Consider the following 23,204-nt stretch of genomic DNA (forward strand, 5'->3'; position numbering starts at 1 on the left):
AGTGACAATTTATTTGTCTGAAATAGTGTAAATGTTCTGTGTTCAGCTAAGATGAACAGTACTTAGTGTTCTTCTTTCACAGGAATATACTGTATTAGGAAAAAAAAATGAAAGCCCACACTAGCAGGCATTTTTTAAAAAATACATTGCAATTGCATATGATATACAATGGTCTTCAGCCAGGGCACCCCTACTAAATTTTACCAACCTCCCCCCCTTTAGCTTTTTCTTCCGTTATTTTTTTTTTAATAAATGAAATGCCCAAATTCTTTACCTAAATTTACTTTCCCGTGGCATGATAGGTTCCAGGCCAGGGGTGTACATACAGGGGTTACATACAGGCCCCATGCTCCAGGGGGCCTATGCGGCCCTATATATATTTGGATAGGAGGGGCGGTGGGGGCGGCATATAGAGGAACCAATTCCCTCCATTTTCCCCCTGCAGGCTTTCAGCGGCTGCAGGAGAAAAACAAAGGTGATAGGTTCCTCTATATGCCGCCCCGCTGCGCCTCCTATCCTCCTTCTGCTGTGATCAGGCCCCCCTCATCCCCTGGGGCACATGTGTCAAACACAAGGCCCGCGGGCCAAATCCGGCCCTCCGGGCCATTTTATGTGGCCTGCACACCTCTCCTGCAGCTGCAGGAGAGATCCAGCCTTCTTTCAGACCCTGTGTTTTCGGCTTTTCAGCACTGCCTCTAGCTTCTTCCTTGCAGGAGCACAAGGTAAGGGTGGTGCACTGTAATGTAAGGGAGGGTGGGGAACTCAACTTCTGATGGTGGGGAGGCTCCTGACGTCTTATGTAAGGGTAGGGGATGCTCAGGACATCTAGTCTTATATATGCAACCGGCCCTTTTGAGGGCAATCATATTGCTGGTGGGGGGGGGCCCTTGATAAAATTGAGTTTGACACCCCTGCCCTAGGGAATGATTTCAGGATGAAAAGTGGGGAAGGGACTGGCAAATATGTAATTTATGGACCCCTTCCTTGTTTTAAAGAATAGAGTCAGTGATCCATACCGATCACTAAATCAGTCTATTCATGACTAGGACATACAAAATGGCATCCCATGGCTTAGCTCCCCATATGTAGCCTGTGGCTTTCCGTTATCTAGCCGTAATAACCCTCAGGTCATACTGTTACAGGTTTAGTTCTTGCTTCTTTTTTGTTCTTCCTTTTTCTCATCTTTTTCTGTTCTTCTCATTCTTTTTCCTATTATATGCAATGCTTAGGCTCTTTGGAGTGTCATTTGTTCTTGTTACTGTATATTTCCATTGTTGTTTGAAATGTCCCTTTGGGATTTTTTTTTGTACTTGTTTACAAAATTATTTCAATAAAAATACAATTTAAATAGGCATACAAAATGTGGCCAGTTTATAAATGAATGGGAAGCTCTGTACAGGACTATTCCTGTTCATTAATTCTGTGTTGCTGAGGCTGCAGGGATGGAGATTGAGGACTGTGTCCTCAATCTGCTTTCTCTGTCTCAAAGGTAAAACATCTGTTTAGACCCCTGATATTTCGGCAAAGCCCATCAACAGAGCTGCTATAAAAACTGTAAAAAATACAATTGTAAATAAATAAATTAAAAAAAAAAATGGTAAAAAAAATAACAAATTAAAAAAAAAACTACTGACACCAGTTGCAGAACTACCAGGGTAGCAAAGTTTGCACTTGTGACCAGGCCCTGGTGTTCTGCCGCCGTGAAGGGGCCTAGGCCGAAGGTCAAGGGGGGGCCTTTATGGTTTCTTGAACTGGGGCTCTGAAGTTTATAGCTGCGCCTCTGTTCCAGGCCTTTTTCATTTTGCACTGCGGAGAAGAAGGGCTCTAGGAGCCCTGTTGTTTGCAGTGCACTTAAGTGGAATGACATTTCTTAAAAAGAGTGAAAAAAAGCAGTTTGCTTTTTTTGCAGAAGGTTGCCGATATGTCAATGTCTTTTTCATAAATGAGAAAATTACCAGTGTTTTTTTAGACAAGTGTCTTCAACAAACTCCTTTTATTTTCCCCTGTCTCTCCCCTTATCTTACCGTGTACTTCTTTCCCACTTTGCTATGAATTCTCTTCACATCTCCCTACCATAGAGGTTCTCTTACCGTTCTTCTAGCTTCTCTTCAAGCAAACTCAAATTTTCAACTGGAGTAAGCAAAAATTGTATGTTAGTGCAAATAAAAAAAAAGTATCACCGATATTACTCAGTTGCAACTGAATTACGTAACTTATACCAGTGTGTATCTTAGCCACCTGAATCCTTCTGAAATAGCTATGAATAACCTCTGTACCACTAGTTCATTATTCTAATTCCTAAGCACATACAGACTTTTGTTATACTCTTATGCAGAGTAAAATTATTGTCCGTATATCACCCGCAAACGGATGGGGTGATATACGGACATACGGAACGCCCGTGTGAAAGGGGCCTAAGGGTTTCTTTATCCTGCAGTATTCATCTTATTCCCAACAGGTGCTGTTAGATTGTATTGCTGCTGTGCGCCCTTTCGTTGAGCAAGAGAAAGGCAAATTGATCTTAGTTCAGCCTCTTCTCCAAGACTGGTCAGAGATCCTATCCCGAGTGTTAGATGATTCACACAAAGTCAGATCTGGTGTTAAAAAAATGTAAAAATCTTTATTTTATCCAATAAAACTATTTGATAAAAACATATGTTTTTTTTTTTTCACAATAGAAAAAACATATGTTTCTTGTGTGCATACATTGATGCCCTCACTTATTCTCCACCAAATTAATATATTTCATGGTGGTTTTATAGTCGAGACAGGGAAAATAAGGTTGATGCATTTTGCAGGGTCACCGCTTCTTCAGGACCTCCTATCTCTTACATGAATGCAAAAGGGTACAGTGGACTCTGAAAGCAAAAATAAATGCTTAGTTTACAATACAACCAAGATTTGAATACATATTAGCAAAATATACATAATATACAAAGTATTATATTTTGGCTATCCCCATGATGGTGAGAGAGGAGAAGAGAGTGGAAAGGAGAGGGAAGGGGGTGAAAAAGAGGAAGGGGGGAGTGGAGGGAAAAATGGATCAAGAAGGGAAAGGTGGAGTGGGAAGGGGAAAAGGGGGGAAAGGGAAAAAAAACATATATATATACACTGCTCAAAAAAATGAAAGGAAGACTTTAAAAACACATCAGATCTGAATGGGGAAAAATCTCATGCTGGATATCTATACTGATATGGACTGGGTAATGCGTTAAGGATAAAAGGATGCCACATCATTTGATGGAAATGAAAATTAACCTACAGAAGGTTGAATTCAAAGACCCCCGAAAATCAAAGTAAAAAAATTATGCAGCAGGCTAGTCCATTTAGCTGAATTTTAATTGTAGCAACTCAAAATGGTACTCAGTAGTTTGTATGGCCCCCACGTGCTTGTATGCATGCCTGACAATGTCGGGACATGCTCCTAATGAGATGACAGCTGGTGTCTTGGGGTATTTCCTCCCAGATCTGGACCAGGACATCACTGAGCTCCTGAACAGAGGTGCAACCTGGCGGTTTCAGATGGACCGAAACTTAATGTCCTAGAGGTGTTCTATTGGGTTTAGGTCAGACAAGCATGGGAGGCCATTTAATGGCATCAATTCCTTCATCCTCCAGGAACTGGCTGCATACTCTCGCTACATGAGGCCAGGCATTGTCATGCACCAGGAGGAACCCAGGACCCACTGCACCAGTGTACGGTCTGACAATGAGTCCAAGGATTTAATTCTGATACCTAATGGCAGTCAGGGTTCTATCGCCTAGCCTTTAGAGGATATGCCTCCCCAGACCATCACTGGCCCACCACCAAAGCGCTCATGCTGAACGATGTTACAGGCAGCATAACATTCTCCACGGCTTCTCCAGATGTCTTTTCACGTCTATCACATGTGCTCAGGTTGAACTTACTCTCATCTTTGAGAAGCACAGAGCACCAGTGGCGGACCTGCCAATTCTGGTGTTCCATGGCAAATGCCAATCGAGCTCCACAATGCCGGGCAGTGAGCACAGGGCCCACTAGAGGACATTGGGCACTCAGGCCACCCTCATGAAGTCTGTTTCTGATTGTATGGTCAAAGACATTCACACCACTGCCCTGCAGAAGGTTATTATGTAGGGCTCAGGCAGTGCTCATCCTGTTCCTAATGTACAAAGGAGCAGATACTGGTCCTGCTGATGGGTTAAGGACCTTATACAGCCTTGTCCAGCTCTCCTAGAGTAACTGCCTGTCTCCTGGAATCTTCTCCATGCTCTTGAGACTGTGCTGAGAGACAAATAACCATCTGGCAATGGCACGTATTAATGTGCAACCCTGGAGGAGTTGGACTGCCTGTGTAACCCCTATACAGTGCAGATATCGCCTCATGCTACCAGTAGTGATACTGACCCCAGCAAAATGCAAAACTAGTGAAAAACATTCAGAAAAGATGAGTAGGGAAAAAAAGTGTCAGTGGTCTCCAGCTGTAAAACTATACCTGTTTTGGAGGTCATCTCATTATTGCCCATCTAGTGCAGCTGTTTATAATTTCATTACCACCAAAGCAGCTGAAACTGATTCACAAACCCCTCTGTTACTTAACTGTCCAGATCAATATCCCAGGAGTTTACTTGATTTGATGCTATACTCTAAATAAAAAGTGTTCCTTTCAGTTTTTTTGAACAGTCAACCCGTGAGAGGAGCCCTCCCACCATACCTGGAACTATTTGATTGGCCCCTGTCCAGTGACCTTGGGCAGCCTCTGGAGAGTACCACCTCCATCATTGGGATTTGTATACAGAAACATGAGCTCACTTCAGATGAGGCTTGGATATTGCATTGCCAGTTTGCTTTGCACATTCAACACTCCTTCTTTTTGCTGGTCTCTTATTGCAAGGTGAGCGCCCAAAATTTATATTGCTCTATGAAATCTGGCACTGCACTTCAATTTGTATATGGTAGCTACTATATTGTTCCATTTTGAATTATTCGATTTATACATACAGTATATATATATATATATATATATATATATTAGAGCTGCACGATTCTGGCCAAAATGAGAATCACGATTTTTTAGCTTGGAATAAAGATCACGATTCTCTCACGATTCTCTGTGTAACAAAAAAAATTTGGGATAACTTTACTGTTACATTTTTTTTTTTATTCATTAAAGTCTATTAATTGCGTTTGAAAGACTGCTGCGCAAATACAGTGTGAGATAAAATATTACAACAATCGCCATTTTATTCTGTAGGGTCTCTGCTAAAAAAATATATAAAATGTTTGGGGGTTCTAAGTACTTTTCTAACAAAAAAAACTGATTTTAACTTGCAAGCAACAATTGTCAGAAAAAGGTCTAGTCTTTAAGAGGTTAAACTTCCTTTCTCTCTGGCAGAGGGAAGGAAAAGATACAATGTAATCATTTCGTTTATAGTTACTGGGAGACTAATGCTGATAGGCGTTTGCCGGGAGGCTTTTTTTTTTTTTTTCCACAGCTGTTCTCTCTGCTATGCAGCTATGCAAAGAATCGAGCATATCTCAGGTTTAGATCGTCAGGGGGGGTGAATCGAGATCGCGATTTTCATACGATTAATCGTGCAGCTCTAATATATATATATATATATATATATATATATATATATATATATATATATATATGGTAAATATAAGTCACAATTTGTATTATTTGAGGAGTGGTGCAGAACTAGCATGGATGAAATTATATATTATTTTTTGCAGTGTGAAACAACTCTCCTCTCTCTCGGTGCACCGACCATTGACTGTTGCCAGTGACAGGCTGTAATGCCTAGTGCCCATGTGATACATTTGTTAGCCCTCAGGTAAATTCTATAATTTGAATACGTGCTCAAATGTATTCGTTGATTTGAGTGTGATTATTATTTTATCATTTTTTACAGTCTGAATTTCCTCCATGCTGCTTGCTGATGGGGTCCATTCCTCCTCCATGCTGCCTGCTGATGGGGTCCATTCCTCCTCCATGCTGCCTGCCTGATGGGGTTAAGCCTGCCTCTAAGCTTGCCAATGGGGCTCAGCCTGCCTCTATGCTTGCCAATGGGGTTAAGCCTGCCTCTATGCTTGCCGATGGGGTTCAGCCTTCCTCTGTGCTTGCCGATGGGGATCAGCCTGCCTCTATGCTTGCCTATGGGGTTCAGCCTGCCTCTGGCTTACCGATGGGGTCCAGCCTACCTCAAGTCACCTGCCATCCTCTGCCAAACCTGCCCTGGTGTCCTGCCACCCTCTGCCAAGCCTGCCGCTGGTGACCTGCTGTCTGTTGCCCAGCCAGACTGTGCTGATTCCCAGGTCGGTGTCTAGCTGAACTATGCTGATTCTCTACTTGCTGCTCAGCTGTACACTGTTGACTGGGTTAAGCTCCTGCCTGCTGATGTGTCTGAGCCTTCTAAAGTTCCCATGTCATGTGGCTTAAAAAGATTGTCTGTTTGGGTTAAGATCCCTGCTGTTGCCTGTCCTAAGTTTACTTTGCAGCTAGTTAATCCTGTTGTGCCAAAGCCAGGAGTTCCAGATATACACTCTGAACATGAGAGCTGCTTCTGCTATTATAGCCCCAGTAGTAGAGGTCCTCTGGGGAAGAGCAGACTTCCAAATTATCTCTGTGATCCCTTGTGCATTTGGAGACCCAGGTTGGGTAACCGATGCGCTGGGTAGACCTGAGTGGCAGGTAAAAATTGGAGTAGTCTCTAACAATAGAGATGGAAAAGGTTTAGATATGATGGGACACCCTGGCTTCAGGGTACCTGCATGGCCCAAGGACTCCGGTATTAGGCTTTCAGGTTGTTTTCATGGTCCCAGCATTGAGACGCATGCTGCATTAAAGAATGGTACACAAAAAATTTAATTTTTATCAAGTATACCAAAAATTAAAGAAATATTCCAGGGTCTGATACACTATATAAAAGGTAAATAAAACAGGCGAACCTGTTCTTCAAACTCTGCCTCTCTTTATTATGCATTTAGGCTGGAGCATGGAGCATCTGTCCATCCATTTTTTGCATATCTTTTCTAACTTCAAGAATGCGTTTCGTTCAACATAGGTGTGCTTTTCAAACATACCATGTTTATCCGTTTCCTCGGTTCTAGTCCCCCAGAGTAGGAGGGTTGGAAAAGACCCAACAAGAGGCTATCAACTTACCGGGCATAAAAAGTGATCTTATAATGGCCACTGCCTGATCATGTTCCAGATTGTTGGGATTTATATACCCTAACAGGCATAGAACAGGATCTGGAATTAATACAATGTTATAAACAGAGTTCATCACGTCTGTTACAGCCTGCCAATACCGGTGTAATTTTGGACATCTCCAAAACAAGTGAATAAAAGAGCCAGGAAATTGAGCACATCTTGAACATTCCGGATTGAATGTTCAAAGTTTAGATTTATGTTTTAGGTTCAGACTTAATTGTTATCAAGCAGTACACAAGCAAAAATGTCCCATGCTGTCTTGAAAATGTAGCTTACACTTTATTTTGTTAGATCTTTTTATATTATGTGTAATAATATACAGTATATACTACATTCTAATAGATGGAGAGGGGAAATAAAGCATTCCCTTTCCTCTAAATGTCCCATTATTTTAACTCTCTTTTTAATCGCGAGGCATCAACCAATTTGTATCTTACATTTTTACTCCCTGCTGAGAAGTGAGCAATACCAGCAGCTCATTATATCCAGAAATAACAATGGCTTGCCTGCAGTGACCTCAACACAGCTCAGCTAGAGATACACAGAGACTCTGAATTCCCCTTCTAGCATATTTCCCTAACTGAATAGACATTTTAGTTTTGCAAACAAAAACAGGCAAAAATGCATAAAAAGTTGACAGACATATATTTATTTTGCCTGCAAAAGGATTTGCATTTCTGTGCAGCCAATATTGTCAATCACACATCCCTGCTATTCTGTGTGGTCATAAGGTGAAACACAAACAAATGTGATCACTCCAATCTATCAGGAGGGGCAGTTTCTATGTTTAATGAAAAGTTCTAGACTACAGCAATCTTTGAATATTTATGAAAGGTTCCAGAAGAGCCGACGCATGTCAGAAATCTGCACCCCCTTCATTAGGGCTAATGACAGACACATTTAGTATTAATTAATATAAGATAAATATATAATTTTGAAAAACTATTTGTAAAATATGCATTAATGTATTCCTAAAATATACTGTGTATATATGCACATATACAGTATAAATATATAAATATACACTGCTCAAAAAAGGAACACTTTTTAATTAGAGTATAGTATCAAGGTAAGTAAACTCCCGGAATATTGGTCTGGTCAGTTAAGTAGCGGCGGGGGGGGGGAGTTGTAAATCAGTGAAAATCATGAAAATGAAATTTACAACAGGTGCACTAGATGGGCAACAATGAGATGACCTCCAAAACTGGAATGGTTTTACAGGTGGAGGCCACTGACTTTTTTTTTCTCCTACTCTTCTTTTCTGACTGGTTTTCACTAGTTTTGTATTTGGTTAGGGTCAGTGTCACTACTGGAAGCAAGAGGCGATACCTGGACTCTACAGAGGTTGCACCGGCAGTCCAACTCCTCAAGGATGGACATCAATACGTGCCATTGCCAAAAGGTTTGCTGTGTCTCCTAGCACAGTCTAAAGAGCTGGACAGGGCCATAAAAGGTATTTAACCCATCAGCAGAACTGGTATCTGGTGTGAATGTCTCTGACCAAGCAATCAGAAACAGACTTCATGAGGGAGGCCTGAGGGCCCAACGTCCTCTAGTGGGCCCTGTGCTCACTGCTTGGCACCGTGGAGCTCCATTGGTATTTGCCACTGAACACCAGAGTTGGCAGGTCCACCACTGGCACCCTGTGCTTTTCACAGATGAGAGCAGGTTCACCCTAAGCACATCTGACAGACGTGGAAGGGTCTGAAGAAGTTGTGGAGAATGTTATGATGCCTGTAACATCGTTCAGTATGACCAGTTTGGTGGTGGGTCAGTGATAGTCTGGGGAGGCATATCTGTGGGGGGATGCATAGACCTCTACGGGAATGAAATCCTTGGACCCATTGTCAGACTCTACGCTGGTGCAGTGGATCCTGGGTTTCTCCTGGTGCACGACAATGCCCTGCCTTATGTGGTGAGAGTATGCAGTCAGATCCTGGAGGATGAAGCAATTGATACCATTGAATGGCCCCCACGCTCGTCTGACCTAAATCTAATAGAACACCTCTGGGACATTATGTTTCGGCCGCCAGGTTGTACCTCAGTCTGTTCAGGAGCTCAGTGATGCCCTGGTCCAGATCTGGGAGTAAATATCCCAGGACACCATTTTTCGTCTCATTAGGAGCATGCCCTGATGTTGTCAGGCATGCATACAAGCACGTGGGGGCCATACAAACTATTGAGTACCATTTGAGTTGCTGCAATTAAACTTCAGCAAAATAGACTAGCCTGCTGCATCATTTTTTTACTTTGACTTTTTAGGGTGTCTTTAAGTTCAGCCCTCTGTAGGTTGATAATTTCCATTTCCATCAAATGATGTGGCACCCTTTCATTCCTAACACATTAGCCAGTTAGTCAGTATAGATATCCAGCACGATATTTTCCGCATTGAGATCTGATGTGTTTTCAAAGTGTTCCTTTAATTTTTTTTGAGCAGTGTATAAACATACACAGAACATTCCCGATGGAGTGAAGCACTCCTTTTGTTTCACGCTATAAATGTACATGTGTGATACACACATGATGAGCAGCATACCATTTCTACTTAATTCTAACTAGACAGCACCCATTTCCCGGTTCTCCCCCTACCTATCAAATAATTTCTTCAGTGTCTATCTCCTCCTCTCAACTTCCTCTTTCTGTAGGTCTCCCCCAAGGCTCTGTTCTTGAGCCCCATATTTTCTCCATTTGCACTTACCTCCTAGGTCAGTTAATAACCTCCAATGGCTAACATTGTCATCATTATTCGGATAACTCCCACATTTATCGCTCTACTCCTTAGTTAACCCCTTCAGTCTCCTCATGCCTCAGTAATTTATTAACTGAAATGTCGGTAAGGATGTCACACCATTTCTTCAAACTTAATCTTCCAAAAACTGTGCTCATATTTTTTCCTCCCCACTGTGTCCTCTCCGCTAATTTTTCTATCAATATGAATAGCACAATTATCAGTCTTTCGACTCTTGCCAGTTGCTAGATGTAATCCTGGACTATGTCCTTTCCTTTGGGTCCCAAATCCAATCACTGTCCAAATCTTGCCACCTTCACCTCTGCAATAAATCTAAAATGTGCTTATTCCAGGGAAATTACACCACCAAGCTTCTAATTCATTCACAAATTGGCTATATACTGTATCTCCTAGGAAATTGCTACCCTTTCTATGCTGCCTCTTCTATTGGCCTGCCTTTAAACAGACTTAAGTATTACTTGAATGTTGCTGCCAAACTCAACTACCATACCAACTGCTCATTGTAAGCCATCCCTTTCTTCCCACCCATCCTCTGCTTCTTTTTGCCCAAAATTCAAAATAATAACAACATACAAAGCCATTTACAACATTGCCCAAAGCTAAATCATGTCTCAGAATATCACCCAATCATTCTCTCCACTCCTCACAAGACCTCCTGCTGTCTAGCTCCCTGATTATCCACTCATCCTTACTTCCAGGACTTCTCCAAAGCCTCTACCTTCTTCTGGTGATCCCTGAAAACCCATCTCTGCAGGGAAGCATATCCTGCTTCTGCTAATAACTGAACTTGTCTTTCCTCATCAAGTCATCCCCACACAATTGTTACCTTTTGTACCACTTGCCCCTCCCTATTAGATTGTAAGCTCTTACAAGCAGGGCCCTGCTATCCTTCTTGTCTTAAATTGTATTTTAACTGTACTATCTCCTTTCATATTGTAAAGTTGGTGCTATATAAATCCTGAATAATAATAATAGTAACCACATCATTTTCTCAGCACTCCTCTATCAGGCAGATGACTTCTCCCTTCAGCTTAAGCTTTGTAAGGCTGGGTTCACATTTTTTTGAAGCATAAACATGCATAAGTTATTGCATATTATTTCACATGTCTTATCGTTTTTAAGCCTGTTAAGGCAGGCCTTTCATTTTGAAAGGGTTGTCAGTTGTCAGTGCACCCCCACCAGGTCAAAGGTCCCATAACAAGTGACAGGTCTAGCAGACAACCCTCCAGTAAATCGTAGGGATCCCGCCGAAACTACACCTCCTGCCACATTGCCGGAAGTGATGCACCGCTGGATGTTGGAAAAGCAACAGGGGAAATCAAAAGCATCTCTGGTCTCCAAGATGACACTTTTGGAGGTGAGGCCTTTTTGTAAAGTCTTGATTCTCCTTTTCAATCCAGGTTTACTGGAGTGCTTATACCCACATTGGGCAACGATTGTTCCCACTAGACTGGTCACTTTTTATGGGACCTTTGCCCTGGTAATACCACCAAGCTCCAGACCACATAGTAGTTCCATCAGACCACACACCAGTTCAGGTCAGTTGTTTTTGGCCACATTACTGCTGAATAATACATTTGCACATACAGTTGCGGTTACTTATATATATATGGGCGCACAAGCTATTGGACTCTTATTTGTTACCATCATGGCAACCCATATAGCCCATATGAAATCCCCTGGAGCTTGGTGCCCTTTAGACTTTGTACACAATGTATTACAAGAACAAAACATGAATTATATATGTCCAGTTATTATGTTATGTTATCGCAACATACTGTAGATATATAAAGGAAGAAATAGTTGATGGTGCCCCCCTAGATTGTCTGATGCTCTATTTTTATTTATTGGATCTCTTCAGTCACATCAGGAATTCTACGCTGTTGTTCCACTTCGTAGATTCCTGACAGGTTACCTCATTAACAGAATTTCGTGTGGCGTATTTTGCTTCACACATCATGGCAGGCATCTGTTTTCACGCACGGTGTAGGTGACAACGTGATCATCGTTGTACCTTTATGACACATCACCCAGAATAATAAATCATTGCCAGGCAAGTGTAGTGCCATTTCAGGTTCAAAGACCTTTTGTCTTTATCCGAAATCCGATTGTATGAATGTCTCTAGTAGCTATGCTTAATAAATGTGTGCTGTAGATTCAGAAATAGTATGTTCTACACAAATTAAAAATAGGCTTGTTACAGGAGTTGGTTCTGATATTTGTCATTGCACAGTGAGACTTACACATACTAAGACTCCTACAATGACAGGGTGGTAAGAGTAGTCTTTTTGCTCATGTAAATGGCAGGGTAAGCTTATTGGGTAAACATAACAAATCTTTCAAAAAGGCTTGAGGTACAGTATCTCACGAAAGTGAGTACACCCCTCACATTTTTGTAAATATTTTATTATATCTTTTTGTGTGACAATACTGAAGAAATTACACTTTGCTACAATGTAGTGAGTGTATAGCTTGTATAACAGTGTAAATTTGCTGTCCCCTCAAAATAAGCACTCATATGTCTATTTCCCAAAGACAACCTCTGGATATGATGCTGAGCATGTGCACTCAACTTCTTTGGTCGACCATGGCGAGGCCTGTTCTGAGTAAAACCTGTCCTGTTAAGCCTCTGTATGGTCTGCAGCTCAGTTTCAGGGTCTTGGCAATCTTCTTTTAATCTAGGGCATCTTTATGTAGAGCAACAATTCTTTGTTTTAGATCCTCAGAGAATTCTTTGCCATGAGGTGCCATGTTGAACTTCCAGTGACCAGTATGAGAGAGTGAGAGCGATAATGCCAAATTTAACACACCTGCTCCCCATTCACACCTGAGACCTTGTAACACTAACGAGTCACATGACACCGGGGAGGGAAAATGGCTAATTGGGCCCAATTTGGACATGTACACTTAGGGGTGTACTCACCTTTGTTGCCAGCGATTTAGACATTAATGGCTGTGTGTTGAGTTATTTTGAGCGGACAGCACATTTACACTGTTATACAAGCTGTACACTCACTACTTTACATTGTAGCAAAGTGTAATTTCTTCAGTGTTGTCACATGATAAGATATAATGAAATATTTACAAAAATGTGAGGGGTGTACTCACTTTTGTGAGATACTGTATACCTAAAACACACATACATATGATACAGCACCATGCCCGAGATCAGCGTCTCCCTCTTCATTGGGCAGATTGATAGGATTGGGAGCCATTGGCTCATGTTGCTGTCAATCAATCCCTGTGATGAGGAAGTAGAGGCCGAGGTCAAACTTTGCTATCTGTGTCCATAGATGCAGGCAGCGTGGCAATGGAGCTCACAGGAGTACCCCCAAAGGAAGTGTCTTCCTATGGTCCTATGGGGGCACTAGCTGAAGAGGAGGAGTCAGAAGCACGGGCAGGCGACCTCAGCAGAGGAGGATCAAGGCTGCGCTATGCAAATCCAATGTACAAACCATGTAAATATAACATGTTTATTATTTTAAAATAATGTTAAGGATTACAATCACTTTAGTTGTTTTCTTATTTTTTATTTAAAATGACTGTAAACCCTAGTGCAATTCTCAATGGCATGTTTACCAGTGGCCAAAACTCCTTCTTAACCCATTTCTTTCACAATTTGTAGATAACCATTCCCTGCATGGTGCTTTGTTCTAAAGGTATGTCAGTCTATGTCTCCTGTTTGATAGGTATCAGTTAACAATGAGCAGTTGCTATCTGTGGGGCCTGGCTGTCACTGTCTGCTTCCAGACAGGGTGGTTCAATTTCATGTGACCACCTTGTCAGCTGTGATATAGTAATACAATTCGAGTATTAAAAAAAATTAAAATATAATTATTATTACTATACAAAATTTATATAGCATTAACAGTTTGTGCAACCCTTTACAAATATAAAGGGAGACAGTACATCTACATTACAATACAAAAGGGTTAGGAGGGCCCTGCTCATGAGAGCCAACAATACTAAAAAAACAAAAAAACAAAACATTTTTTTACATTCTTGTGCATTTGTTAGCCTATAAAAAATAGTGCAGGGTTGTATACGATGTATCAAATGAAAACCTTATAAGTCATGTATGATGTAGGCATGTAATAATAATATTAATAATAATAGCTATAGCCAAGATATTGTGACACTGCTAACTTTGGCCAGGGCGTCTAGTTTTTAGTCCTGAAACAGTTAATCTTAAAGCAGTATTAAACCAAAAAAGAAAGGGAAAGGGACCTTGAGTTTACTGCTGCTCAGCTGACCCACCTGTACCAGCTGACTCATTCAAGCTTTATTGATTCCAAGACACAGGAAACAAACTTTTGTTTGATTTTGTCACGCTGGTACCGGGTGCCTGCTGGTGTAACACGAATCTATCCATCTACTTCTGAACAATGCTGGAGAGGCTGTGGCTTCCGAGGTAAGCTATTACATATGTGGTGGGATTGTCCTGTGACTAAGCCCTTTTGGGCTGACATTAAAGTCTCAGATAAAATACATCCTAGGTCTGGACATCCCTCTTTCCCCTGTTCATTTCCTCTCGCATATCCCTCCTATACTGATTAGCCAGTATAAGAAGAGCGCATTTCCCCATCTACTGAACGCTGCAAAATATTGGAAGCGAGCACAGGTTCCTGGCCGCGAGGAGTGGATTGGCAAAGTTAATAGTATAAGGGAAGCGGAGGATTGGATAGCGAATTGTAAAGATAACCATGAATGCTTCTCCAGCATTTAGTCATCTTGGATGGATTACATTTATGACCCCAGACAGGTTTCCTCCAGTTTAGATCTGCCATTGCTGGAGTTGGCAGAACCATCTCTTAGGCAACGTACCCAGCCTCAGTAGCAGTGAGACGAGGGTCTTTTTTTTTAGTGGTAGACACAACTCCTCCTATTTCTATGCAATTTTCTTCCCAATAGGATGTTGGGCTTGGTGTGGGCAAGAGCACTGGTTGTGAGAACTAAGGTACCTTCCTACTCCTTTTTCTTTTCCTTCTCTTTCTCCTTTTTTCTTTGAACAATTGAATATGTTTCTCGTTTTTTGGGAATCTGGTTTAGGTACTACCTCATAATGCACTAACATGATGGGCAGTCTCAGTGTTTTGACACTGAGGGAGAGGCCTCCTCTCCTCAGGGTGGCACTGCTTCTCCCCTTCGGTGTTTATATTAGGCCTCAGGGTGGTGCTGGTGGTGTGCTGGGGGAGGTTAGATGGAGGCACATTTGCCCCCTCCCCTAGCATCTGTGCTGGCCAAGACACTCTATAGTTTATTTAACACTCTCGTTAGCATATGTTGGCCTAGTGCCGGCCACTGGCTTCTCTTGTCGAGACCCTTTTTTTGAAATGTATTTACTTATTTCTGGATTAACGTATTTACACACTAGTTGGTGGCTGACTCAAGGGGGCAACCCCAATTCCTTAAAGCAAAATTCCACCCTAAAAATTAAGTTTTCACCGTCCGCTAGCTTAAAAACACCTGAAAAAGAATTGGATAATTAAAATTTTTTTTTTGTTACACTTGTTTCACCATGTTTTTAATGAAAATATACTTACCTTCCTTCCTCTTCCTCCCTCTGCGGACATGGCTCACGACGTCACTTCCTCCTTGCATTGACTCCTGGGAGATGAGCGTCATCAATCCCAGGACTCAATGCGCCTGCACCGGTGTCACTCGTCACTTCCAGTGCAGGCACGTCATTCCCTGCTGAACAGCTTCTTGGCATGCGCAGAAGCTGTTTAGGGATAACACGCCTGCCCGGAAGTGACGAGCAGGGCATTCTGGGACTCCAATGTCACCGAAGAGGACACGAGCTTCAGCTGCCCACACCTGAGATGGCAGCGCTGGACAAGACATTTTCAAGGTAAGTATTTCTTCTTACAGGTAAGTGAAACAGGGGACAGATCAGAGGCTATCGTTGCTTAAATGCACTAGCCCTGACTGTCCCGGGGGTATTTTTAGCTTAAAAAATTGTTTTGCCCGGAACTCCGCTTTAAAGAGAGAGCTCCATTATTACTCTGTCATACAACTGTTGTTCTTCCTTTTATTCTTCCTCACATATACCTCACATTTTATACGTGTCCTTAAAACTTATATTTTTTGCATTATTGAAAACGTTGATGTGACATACTTTGTCTTAAATAAAGATTATATAAAAAACAAAAAATAAATAAAAACAGAAAATAAAGCATTTATTATATTGCAGCTTACTAATTTTTACATGTGATGGCTGCATTTGCTTTTTTTTTTTAGATTTTTTTTTTCACCTGGGGATTTGACCAGTGAATCTATGGTTTTTCAACAGAATAAGCTGTCCTGAAAATTATTTATAATTTAAGAGTGATGAGATGACCATTTACCACTAAACGGGTGACTACAATATTCAGCTTTTATTTAATTATGTGAAACCTTTATCCCAAAAGAAAAAAAAACAACTGTTACTGCAACTGCTTGTGTAAATGCAGTGTTAGCTGGAGTTTGGCATTCATTTGTTAGTGTATCTAAATCTGCTAGTATATCTAACAATTCCATCCCCCAGATTAGTAATGCTGCTGTCTGGTGTGCCCCTGTGCTCCTTCATCCAGAGTGGGGGTACTCTGCTACAGGAGATGTGTTACTGGAAAGCTCACCAGATAAAACAGAGGGGAAAAAGCCTAAAAAGAATAAAAGAAACAAACGCAGCCACCACATCTATGGATTATTTTGGTCTTGAATGTATTACCTTTTAACTCTTCCCTGTTTTCTATGTAAAGTACAACTTAGGTGAAACTGTTTTACTCTCCTGAACTGAACCGTCCCCAAACTACAGTCTAATTTCCTAAAGACAAGTGAAAAAACCTAAGACCTAAGATCTAAGCGTCCAAAATCTTTTCAGGGGCTTAAAAATCTCCTCTTATTTAGGGCCACAAAACACATACAAAAATAATTGTAAAAATATATTTTCTTATATAAGTCAAATCATAATAAAATGTATCAATATATATATATATATATCTATATATATATAGATATATATATATACTGTGTATATATACAAGAAACTATTATATTATGACTAATTGAGACACATAGATTACATAATAGGAACAAATCTCATTAAAATGAACAATATAGTTTTGAAAATTAAAACAGACAACATAATTGTGATAAAAACGTGAAATGCATTAGCAGTAGACTAAAATTGCAAATAAAGACTTCATCTAACTAATTAAAAATTACATAATATATCCATTGGATTGCAATTAGCAACAGAATGATTCCATCAGACATTAACTTGTTAAAATCCATCATATAAAAATTAAAATATGAACTGTTAAATGATGGAAAAATTAATGATAATACATGATGGAAAAAACAGTGGTTCACATAGAGAACCTCGTAACCACAGAATTAGAACTTCATGCAGAGAACCCTTTAATATAAGAGGTTTTTGTCAGGTGCATAGTCACGCCCAAAGATCTGCTTGTGCACATATTGCAGCTCATAGTCTACTGCATAGTAAAGGTTGTGCGCATATTTGTGTGGGGTTTTTGCACATGCCAATGCACATGGGCACTAGTTTCATGTCCGGCACTAGCTTTGGTGCCCAGAGTCCTATTTATAGCTTTGACTAAAGAGCATTGATTGGTGTGGCCTCTGTGTTTGACCCAGCTTGCCTCCTGATTCTGCTGTATCCAGATCCCTGGCTGCTGACATAGATGCATTTCCTGACTTTATCCTTGTTACAGGATTATCAGTGATCTGAGCAAGGTATGACAAAGATGGAGCCTGCTGTATCTGTATCAAAGAGGAGACACTAAACATTTCTGCTCACTTGATTTCAAAGTTTAATGTGAACTTGTTGGTTTCAGTCTCCTGAAGTCAAACTACAAATAATTAGAGCTCCCTCTAGCTGCAGCCTAGTAATAGCATTACCAAGAGGTTCATTTATCTACTTGCTACATACTTCCCCTCTTTAAATAAATGTCTCTTGACATTTAGCATAAATTAGAACTATTCATAGCCTGGATCATCTAGATAACTCCCGGCATGTGTTCCTGGCAAGAAATATGAACAAGTGGGAGCTGCAAAGTTTGTATATGTTGGCCAATGGACATCTGGGGGGTCGCAGTGCTGTTCAGTTATTTGTGGAAACATCCCACTTTTGAAAATAAGGGTTACCAAGTGTCTCATATGTTACTATCTCCTTTGGCTTGCATGTTCTTCGAGAATATCTTTGTATATATATTTTTATTGGTTCATCGGGTGTCGATAGAGCTGTCTCCTCCAGAGCCTCCTGTGGCACCTTGTTGAAGTGATTCTGGAATACTTTCTTCCACAAAATCTGTGGGTGGCTCCAAAATGACTTCATCTGGCATTTGTTGACTTGCTAATTCTCTAGGATAGAATTCCTCAGTCTCAGGTCATAATTAGGGAACTATGCATTGCTCAAGTGCCACTTCTTTTGTGCATTGGTCATAGTACCTTTTACCTTTTTGAGAGGACTTGTGGCTTATCTCAGAAGCAATTCTGTAAGCTTCTTTCAATTTGGTAGACAATTTTTCAGTAAACCGCTAAGGTGACCTTTCCTCCTTATCATCCCTATCAAATAACAGGTCCATTGGTAAACAGGGTGTTCTGCAATGCAACAGAAAGAAAGGAGCATAGCCAATGTTGTGCCTAGTACAATTATATGCATGGACTATTTGCGGTAAATACTCTTTCCACTGAGCTTACTTTTCTTCTTTCAATGTACGAAGCAGTTGCAATAATGTTCTATTCAATCTTTCAACAAGGTTGCTTTGAGGATGACATGGTGTTGTTCTAAAATGTGTTATTCCAGACAATTGCCTCAATCTTTTGGTTTGGTGATCATGGTGTAATTTTTTTAGGATATCAAATCTGGGAATGAAGTCATTGAAAAACTTCTCTGCTGCAGTTTTTCCTGATGTGTTGTGTGTAGGGTAGGCCTGTGTATAGCAAGTGAAGTGATCAATGATTACCAATATGTATTCGTAACCCCCTCTGCTCTTCTGTAGGTGAAGAAAATTCACTGGGACAAGTTCAAAAGAAGCACTTGATTAATGCAACCCAAAGGTACCCACTCTGGCACTGTTGGGTGTTTCTGTTTCAGACAACTACATCTTTTCGTGACATACAGTATACTGTATGGTTATCTACTTTTACATGAATGGCCATTTAATTCTCTCTCTTGCAAGCTGGATTATTTTGTCTGCTCCTCAATGACCTATGTCATTATGTAGGTGTTTCAGCACTATCTTAGTTCAGGAATAACCATTTTGTTTTGTCGTAACAAAATGCCATTGTTTTCCTTTTCTATCTAGGCACCTCTTTTTGACTTTGATGGGTTCAGTATTTTTATTCTTAAGGTTAATGATAACATGTATGGCCTTATCCTGTAGCTGGGCAGCATGATAAAAATAATAATGATATTTGTGATAATGTGTAATGTGATAATTTCCTGAATTTCAACATTCTGAAAACTATTTGCATATTCTGGTTCTGGTATTTGTATCTTCTAATAAACTCTGGTTGTAGTGCCCAGAGACCTTCCTCATCTACCACTGCCCTGACACCTTTCCATACAAGAGAAATACTCTGTGACATGAATGATCAGATTTGTAAACTCTTCTGCATCCTGAATAATGCATATTGGATTTCTAGACTAGGTATCAGCATCTTCATTTTTTTTTGCCTGAGCGATATTTGATGTCAAAACAGAAATCAGCTAATTCCTCTACCCAGTGGTGTCCAACACTGTTTAGTCTTGTTGAACTGAGAACATTTGTTAATGGGTTGTTGTCTGTTTAACGAGGGGACATAAAAGTATCACAAATGGCCCACTTTAAGGCTTGGAACTCCAATTTTCCTGAATGCAAATGATATATCTTCTCACTTGGTGTTACGTTTCGTGAACCATAGCCTATAGCCCGTAATCTGCCCTCTTGACGTTGAAAAAAGCTTGTGCCAAGCCCATCTTGTGATGCATCAGTGTGCAAAAGTTAAAGTCAGGATAGTGTTATCAAAAAATGCAACCAAATCAATAAGTAAGTGCTAATATAAAGACAATCCAACACAAAATGTTTATGAGAAATGCAAAAAAGTTGTAACCAGGCCATTCTGTATTGATCTCTATCATCTGAGATCCACAACATTTGGTAAGAGGCACATTTGTGGTGGAGCTCACGAGATAGTTTGCAATGTCCCTTGCACCATTTTGCTTATGAGGGTGAATTCAGAAATCTGCATAACATGGTGGATGGACTTTTGAACTTTTTTGCATTTCTCACAAACATTTGAAGTTGGATTGTCCTTATATTAGCACTTGCTTATTTATTTAGTGCACTTTTTGATGATTCTTTATATACTGCATATATGTACGTAGTACACTTGAACTTTTTTTCATTTAAATCAGTCAGGATAAGCAAGGATTGGGGGTTTGGTCAACATCAGTGTTAGCTTGTCAACAACCTTCTGGTGTTCTGGCATCCACTGAACTGGTGCCCCAGAGTACAGCTGTTGAGCTGTTCCCTTTTTACAGGTGTCTTCCCAGTTACTAAAGCTCCCTATCTTGTCTCCTTATAGCCTCTTTTGATTTGTAGTAAGTCATAAAGGGGGTTTGCTATATGTGAAAAGTTTTATATGAAACAGCAGTAATAGCATAGAAATCCAAATTATTTTCTCACTTAACCCACTTTCTTTGGTGTTCTTTTTCTAAGTGCATCCACTGCTTCTGTATCCTTTGGATCCATTTTGGATCAATTTGAATACCATTGCCTGAAACAAGTCTACAGAGAACTCTTACTTCTCTTTTAAAAAGTTCACACTTGTTTGTTCTCAGCTTGATCCCATGTGCATGCAGCCTATGAAAAACTTAATTCCCGGACCTATGAAAAGGTCTGGGAATAACAGAGTACATCATCAAGATACGGTGATCAATATTCATCTCTTAGTTCTTCCAGTGTCTCTTCCATGCATCTTTTAAATTCTGCTGGGGCCTTCATCAAGCAAAAAGGAATCCTCACACATTCATGTAGACCCCAGGGTATACTAAATGCTGTCATAAGCCTTGACTCTTTAGAAATAAAACCTTGGAGATAAGCACTTCCCTGGTCTAGAATAGAGAACCATGAGTAGCCACCTAATATGTCTAGCAGGTCTTAAACTCATGGCAAGGGGTGTCTGTCAGGCATAGTCTTCTTATTGAATTCTCTGAAGTCCACACATAGTCTCACGCTCCCATCCTTTTTTCGTACACAACCTATAGGGGAGGAGTAAGGAGATTAAGACATTGGTATCGTATATTTACAACAGCTTCTGTATGTAGGCCTTTACTTCCTGGTACAGGGGTTTTGCTATAAACGTATGCTGGCCATACACTATACAAAAAATCGTTTAAACTCACTTTAGAAAAACTAACATTCGGCCATGAGAGCAAACAATAGTGCCATCATGTAATGACTGATAAATCATTCAATGGGCATAAATGAATCCGTTCTTTGTTTGTTTTTTCACATTTATCTAGTGCAAACAGTTTGGACGAGAAACACATTAACCTTTCAATGTATTGTTCATTCGGAAGAAAATTTCCAAACTTGTCCTTCATTTTTTCGGCTCAAAAATGCCACAACCGATTACCGATTTGTGCCCATTACCTGGCCGAAAAAAGGAACGAACTGTCCAAAAGACCGAATTTCGGATGATTTTTCGTATAGTGTATGGCCAGCATTATAAGATTTTTACACTGGTGTCTTATCCATCAAGTTTATCTGTTATACCTATTAGTCTGGCTACTTTTTTTAACTCACAGTGACAAGGTGAGTGAAAGATTTTCTTTGGTTCTGCGGTGACTTGGGACTTTCTATTATAGCTGGTCACTGGCTTTCCCGCACCTGTGGCCACTTCTTGTTTTCTTGCAGCTTTTCTCTTTTTATGCACCCTTGTGCCATAAAACTTTCTTGTCCACAGTTAAAGCAATGCCAATTTATTTTTTCCTTGGTTCACACATGGTTTACATCTCTGTATATTCCTGCTTTTATGATCTGACAACCTTGCTGGACCATCTGCACACTTTCTTACTGCACTTGCCTGCATTAAAGATTGTACATTTTTTGAAAGGGCAGCAACCTGCGCAGTTAATTCTACAAATAACGCATGCATGGTATTGCCATAATATATAACCTCTTCTGGTTCCTGTGCCTTTGCGATGCGTGTCATGGCTAATTTGGACCTAACAGTGCCACTCAATGCTCTGATGAAACCGATGCAAGGTCGGTGAAACTAGTCAGCAGCAGCGTCAGATGGATTTCCTCAACTGAACCTACCTCCCTGGTACACTCCAGACCCCCAAACACCGGCTCCACCTCGGCTTTCTTTGCATACTGCTCGCCATACCGGATTTGACGAGGGGCCGGCATACACGGACCCATACGTCGCTACTCTGAAGGAGGCTTGAGACACGCATTGAATGGAAGTGCCGACGGAGGACTGTAAGAGCCGGCGGGGTCATGTTACCCAGCATTGAGGTATGAACTCTGTTTTCACCTAGCCCACACTCACCACGGTGCACGCCGCCTCTCCTGCCCAGCACGGATGAGTACATCTTGTTACATCTCTGCATACTTCTGCGGCTTGGAATCGCATGACTCTGTGGACAGGCTACACTACATTCATTTTCAACAGCGGTTTTCCCTGATAGGGAGTGCACTTTCTACGGGCCGGTTGCACCCTCAAGTTATACCATCATTAACTGTACTTCCACCATTATTCCTGGAAATTTCCTTTTATCAAGTTACAATTATACAAGCCTATTACCAGACAACTAGATATCCTTTATTCACATTCGGGATTTTTTCCAAGTGGAGTTCATATTATTTTCCAGGCCTGTTGATCCTGCCATTGCATTCCAGTCTTATGCTTTTTCACCCACAGGATCATTATCTGCTATGCCATTGACCACCTCAGGACCTGAGAATTGTTCCATCGTTTACTCTACATGATAGGTTTTGCTTAATGCGGTGCACCACATGATTTCTCATATGTTCAAGGTTCAGTTGATGTTCATCCACTGTTTCATGTGTTTTGAATTGATTTTATTATGTCTTGTTTTCACTCATGTGATGTGTTCCTTCACCAGGCATAAGTGCCTAATAAACAAATTCTATTTTTTCACTAATTCTTAGTATCTCTGTCATTATCATTGTATATCTGTGGTACCTATATTTGATCACCCTTTCCTGTGAACTGGTTTAGGATCCACTTCTTTGGGT

The sequence above is a fragment of the Pelophylax lessonae genome (genome assembly GCF_965119305.1).
Source record: "Pelophylax lessonae genome assembly, chromosome: 13".
Taxonomy (NCBI): Eukaryota; Metazoa; Chordata; class Amphibia; order Anura; family Ranidae; genus Pelophylax; species Pelophylax lessonae.